General features: G+C 39.3%; 1 pseudogene; it reads right to left on the bottom strand.

The window, feature by feature from the left end:
* Positions 1-752: 752 nt before the first annotated feature.
* LOC141441934 (serine/threonine-protein phosphatase 2A regulatory subunit B'' subunit gamma-like) lies at positions 753-5,822 on the bottom strand (annotated as a pseudogene).
* Between the last annotated feature and the right edge of the window lie 821 nt (positions 5,823-6,643).

Below are 6,643 nucleotides of genomic sequence, written 5' to 3'. Positions count from 1 at the left end.
TAAATCAAGTAACTAAAAAACGTCCTTAATATATTAAATAATTAAAGAATTTGTTGTTATACTTGCATTTAGTCAGTTCTTTCAATAAAATTACAATAAGGAAGGGATGTAGTGTTTGTGTATATAAGCTATAACAAGGATGACTAGTCTCGGGTTCGCGGGTAGTGGGGAAACAGTTACGTGAGAGCCGTTGGCGAGTGCGGACGTGTTTACCCTGGCTACTGGTGACGTAACGAGCCATATATATATGTTTCCCCTGTTTGTGTGAGTACTACAAGCTCCATTTCTCAGAGAATACTGGCGCGAATTTTGTATTAATTGTATCATAAAATTTCGTGAAAATATTATGGTGCATTTAGATTTAGTCCGATCGGCGATGTAGCAAATGTTTGTATGAAACGGACGTGATATTCGGTGGACCGGTTATTCTTCAATTACAAAACTATCGATACCGATAAAGAGCAAGCGCAGCATAAGCTGAGCCTGTTCCTTTTGCCACACAGTGCAAGGGACTGGCAAACACATTCTTTATTAGTTTATTGTTTATTTGTATTCTATGTGCCCATCCTGGATTGTTCATGTTGGCAAATAAATCAATCTTCTTCTTCTTCTTAAAATGCTTCTAACACTAGCTTGATTGCGACAGTCTTTTGTTTTGCCGTGAAAATTCCGACCTCTGGTAACAAGAGAATGTTTAGATCATGTTGACCACCGCAACTGCTGATTTTCTTCTGCTGACTGTACAATCGGTACTAGTGGACACACCTGCGCACTAGATCCTGTAGAGTGATGCGCGAGGGGTGCTCCGGCCGGATCATGTCGAAGATCTCGTCCTTGACGTCCTCGAAGTTGACCGGCTCTGCGCCGTGCGCCACCATTTGCTCTTGGATTGCCTGACGAGCAAATATTTTGTATATAGAATTTAAATGAACGTCATATCTATACTATAGTTTAGTTGTGACCAGGAACGCTGTCATATTTTTTTTTTTTTTATTTGACTGGATGGCAAACGAGCAAGTGGTCTCCTGATGGTAAGAGATCACCACCGCCCATAAACATCTGCAACACCAGGGGTATTGCAGATGCGTGCCAACCTAGAGGTCTGAGATAGGATACCTCAAGTGCCAGTAATTTCACCGGCTGTCTTACTCTCCACGCCGAAACACAACAGTACAAGCACTGCTGCTTCACGGCAGGATTAGCGAGCAAGATGGTGGTAGCAATCCGGGCGACCTTGCACAAGGTCCTACCACCTGCAAAAATATGGCTAACGTCGACGTAATTTAAATAGCATTTTTAGGGTTTCGTACCCAAAGGATAAAAACGAAGACTTCACTGTCCGTCCGTCCGTACGTTTGTCACCAGGTTGTCACATGAACCGTGATAGACAGTTGAAATTTTTCGCAGATTTTTTATAACCGTGGCTGCTATAACAACAAATACTAAAAATAGAATAAAATAAATATTTAAGGGGGGCTCCTATACAACAAACGTGATTTTTTGCCGTTTTTTGCTAATATCTAATGAATGTTGTATAGATGGTACGGAACCCTTCGTGCGCGAGTCCGACTCGCACTTGGCCAGTTTTTAGAGATGCTGATAAACTAGAGCATTCGCTTTTAATGGCGATTATTATAAAAAAAGGTTCCTATTTTCTTTTAGATTGTATATTCATGGAGTGGGGTGTTTAGCCCGTACATGGCTGACGTACCCGTTCTTTGCGCTTAAACTAACCTTGAAGAAGTAGTTAAGCGTGAACTTGTCGAGATACCCCTGCGAGTTGATATCCAGCAGCCGGAACAGATACGCCAGCGCGGCGGGCTGACGCCGGTTTTCTAACGCCAGCACCAGCTCCAAATACGTCTTGTAGTCCATCTCGCCATCATATGTTAAGCACTGCTGGAAGACGCGTTCGAGGAACGCGCGGGTTAGCGTGCCTGAGCCGTAGCTGAAAGGAAATGTTAAAATAAGTATAACTACAATTGCATACCAAATTTCAAGACAGTGCCATTAACCGTTGAAGAGTTCCGTCCTGCGAAGACGATCCTGGCTTGACTACCAGGATGTCACTGCCAGATTATTGTATTGTCACGCAATTTACACACGTAAGCAAAATTTCAGCTCAATCGGTAACCGAGAAGTGGAACAAATTCAATTTGCAAGATTTGATGACAAACATGAAACTGAATAAAACTAAATAAAAGCTTGTAATAATAAAACCTTCGTTAGATAGATAGATAGATCAGTTCTTTATGTAGCTGTGTATGTAATCATTTACTTCAACTCTCAAATCATATCTATAGTATATATAGGATCTCACTGGTTCTGTATCACGCTATTCCATCTAGTCTTGAAAAGCCTTGGATTGTATCTATATGGAACTATACAGAGGACCGGAGCGAATTCTATTCCATGTTGTGCTTTGGTATGCCTGTAGGTATGTTTTAGGTATTCAAAAAGAAAGGTGAAAGTTGGACTCTAATTAGGTTTTTTAGGTTTCAAATTACATTGTGGGGCGCCGTGATAGATCCGAAGAAAATTGGACTCTAAATATGTAAGCATAAGGTACACATTACTTTGGGGGCGTGGCCTGGACGGATCCGTCACACGGCATACCAAAGGGGAGCGAATTTTATTCCTTGTTGTATTTTGAATGTTGGATTTTGCTGTGTTGTGTTGTGTTGTGTTGTATTGTGTTGTGTTGTGTTGTGTAGTTACCCGGCCAGCTCGTTGATGCTGAGCATGCCGTTGTGATCGCGGTCGAGGTTGAGGTACTGTCCGTACACGCGCAGCGCCGACGCCGCGCTGAACCAGTTCTGTTCCTGGAGTTCCATCGGCAGATCCTCTTCACGCAGCTGGAAGAAGAGGACACTTTGGAAGTATGGCAGCGTTGGGGCATCAATACATTACGTCATTACGTCTGTCTGTGACTCGTGATACATATTATAATAATAAAAAATGATATACAATTATTGTGATTCTCGTAGTACTTATGCGAACCAGAAGGGTTAAACTCGCGAAATCTGCAGTTCACACAACCAATAGTGCTTATAATTTTCAGGACAAAGTTTTATATCAAACATAATGTTTGAAATATTTTATGGAAGCTGTACTTCATCTTGGTTTAAATTATAGGTAGCCCATCTCTCTCTTACCTCCAGTAAATCGTCAAGGAAGGAACAGGACAGCACATCCCGGATCCTGACTCTCCCCACCCGTAGGGGGTCGAGGAAGAACAGGAACTTTCTGGCAGCAGTACAGACGTAGAAGGAGCTGAACGAGGAGTCCAGGCCATCCAGGGCTGCAAGGGATGGTACCAGCTCTGCTATGTAACTCTCCAGATCCTGGGGAAAAAGAAATAATTATGTATGTACATGCAGCCTGCCTATTGCTTTCACCGCCTGTGATTAACCTCGTGTTGTGTGTGTCCATGGCGACGGTGATCGCTCTCCATCAGGTGACCCGTTTGTCCCCTCTTATAAAAAAAACCTTGGAAAATCTCTGTGTCCTGTACTACTTAGGTAATATGAAATCGGTATACAGATAATTTCGAGTCCCAGAGAAGGACATAGGATAGTTTTTATCCCGGAAAATTGCTTAGATTTGTTAGCAAGAAACGAATTATGCGCCAACAGAATCGCGGGTAACCAGCTAGTATGTACCTATAATATGTAATAGTGATACTGACATGTTCGGTCAAGTAGCCCTGTCCGGTGACGTCATACAGCGACAGGCCGATCCTGGTCTGCTGCAGCCACACGCGCCGCATGATGTAGTTGAACAGAGACACGCCGCGCACGCGCCCAACGTTGCCTTCCGCCGCTTGGAGGCGCCCGAACACCTCAGCGGTGAAGTATGGTCTGACAATTTAATTTAGCATTGATTAATATGATAACTAGCCAAGTATGAATCCGAATCGGAAGCTTAAAGTTCTGTACAAGTTTACAAGAAAGAAAACATCTTTTTGGGATTCCATACCTTAAAAGAAAAGAAAACAGGGCCCTTTTAGAATTACTTTACTGTGCATCTATCTGTCCGTCTAAAAAGAATATTTTTTCCAGAAACATGTGGGGGTATTGACAAGTGTGACAACTGTGACAAGTTAACTTTACTATATACAGGACATTCTACTTATCTGTCTGATTTGTAACTTGAAAGTGATGCCAAGACAAAAAATAAAATAAAATAAAATAAAAATGCAGGATGCAGGCTCAGCCTAGTTTGGTAGTTACAGGATAGCACTTATAATTTTTGAAATCTCGTTATTTGTATTTTAATAAGCTAAATTTTTAAATATGATGAAAGTAGTTCAATCCCCACGTGCATGGATTGTAATAAGATTAAGTACATAATACATTAGTAGGACATTTTTTGGTGGAGTGTGTATTGACTAAGGATATCCGCGAGAGGTATTTGAGTGATTTGGACCTGTTCAATGGTGCAGTGAATATTATTTTGAGTTGTCCGGTATCGGAAGATGCAGTACGAATTTACAGGTTCATCAAGCATCCTTTGCAGCCAGATAATCTGGACATCGCAATAGGAGTGTTTGATGAATGTGGACATCGAGTCTTTCAATGAGGCTGGCATAGTCACACAGGTGCACTTAACCCTCAAAAAAAAACCTATTCCATTCTCACTCTCATCTCTGTTCATACCTGTACTTGGGACCCGCATCATCCCTTATCTTTTTAAATTGAAAATAGTCAATAGTCAGCTCATCATTATTGGCCATACTGTAGCTGCCGTTAGACTTCTCCAACAAACCCCATAGGTGCTTTAGCTCGCTGTTGTCTAGCAATTCTTTACTCTTTTTCTGTAAAAACTGAGCCCTGGCCTCTTCTCTCAACTTCTGGGACAATACTTCATCAGGTCGAGGCAGTTTGTAGTAAAACTTTGGTATTTTCTTGTAAGACTCTTCATTGCCATCAATTCTAAGCTTGTACAGCTGTTTAAATGTCTCTACTTCTAGTTTTTTGCTCTCTTCTTTTGTTATGCTGGTGTTTGTATCTGTTATAAAAATGGACATATTAAATAAAGTTAATTTTTGATTTTTTGAGAATAAAATAACCTCATGCATTCCTTTCTCCCATTCCTCATTCTATCATTCCTTCATTTTGACCCATTTTTAGTGGTCAGATTGACTTGAAGTTACAGATATGTAAGTTGGATGACATTGCAAGTACAATCAGCAAGAAGTACCTACAGTCAGCAGAAAAAACTTCTTATTTTTCACTTTTTTAAGTAAGTAAGTATTTTAAGTAGGTTATATAAGTTCGCCTTTGTACTGTTTATCATCTGTGTTTGTTTACTTATTTTGTACAATAAAGAGTACATACATGCATACTTACATATTTTTGTAAGCTATGCTTAGATAAAAAGTAAAAAAAGAAATAGAGATAGTATGAATTCTAAGAACAGCAAAATGTGGCCATATGTATAACTAGATTGCTTGGAGAAATTTGATAGTATTTGTGCACTTGGCCGGTAGCAGCATTCTGATCTTATATTTGGTCCGAGGTTATCACTAGTCAAAGGGCTCGTTTTAATTCATGTCCTATCTATATATAAGGTGTATAAAAAGTTTTACCATCTAATTTCTTATATACTTTCGTAAGCGATCTTTAGCATGTTATTAACTTTAATTTCTTCGACATTTGCAGACTGTTCCTCGCTAGGAGGGTTGCTTACAGCGTCTTCATCTTTTACATCTTTTTCTGACATTTTGTGTGACAAATTTAAGTTTTTGAATAAAGTGGACTTTATTTTTTATTTATGTAAACAAACATCAAAGAAAGAATCTACGAAAGCGGAAAGACGAGAACGAGAACTGTCAACTGTCACTGTCAAAAAATTACGTTCACGTTTCAGTCGCTCGCTCGTCTCAAGCATAAAATGTTTTGATTACTCGCGAATCATACCCAGTTATGTTTATTATACCCGCTTATTTATTATTTACTTATGTGAGGACAATCCCGAAATTATAATAACTTTCATGTATTCGTTAAAATAACTAGGCATCGGAGCTTATGCTTGAAAAAAAAAAACAACCATCTTGAAATCAAGTGCAATGGAACGTATAATTAGTGTCGCTATTCTTCAACAGATGGCGTAATTAAAGTTGTTGCTTAGCCGCTAAATAAGAAAGTTTTTTTGTCGCAAAAACCGCAAATAAAACAGTGTTATTATGATACATGCAAACATGCACTATTAATTAAGTACCTACTCCTTTATTTTTATTTTGCAGAAAAACGCGTATAGTTGATCCAGATCTAGACTTGCAAGATGATTAAATAAATGGACACAAAATTTTGTAACAAGTACCTATAGATATACGATATACCGATTATTACCGATAGATAGATATGAACATTTTAAAATTTATTATTTTGAATCACCCAGTTATTTCGAAGAGTTTAAAAAATGCATTTACCAACATCTTAACAATTGCAACTAAAAAAGGAAAAGCCCCTTTCTACTTTTCCCATGCGGCTACCGTGCTGCGTTAAAACCGATAACTACGGATTAAAGCTAATAATCAGCTATGATAACCGGTAATTTGCGGCAATTTTCATATTAACCGACTAATACTACACGGTGACGCGTTGAATGTTAGTGAAACCCATCTATCAAATCGCACGCG

Source organism: Choristoneura fumiferana, chromosome 24 (assembly GCF_025370935.1).
Source record: "Choristoneura fumiferana chromosome 24, NRCan_CFum_1, whole genome shotgun sequence".
NCBI lineage: Eukaryota > Metazoa > Arthropoda > Insecta > Lepidoptera > Tortricidae > Choristoneura > Choristoneura fumiferana.
The sequence above is the reverse complement of the archived record's forward strand: the minus strand, read 5'-3'. Positions and strand labels throughout refer to the sequence as shown.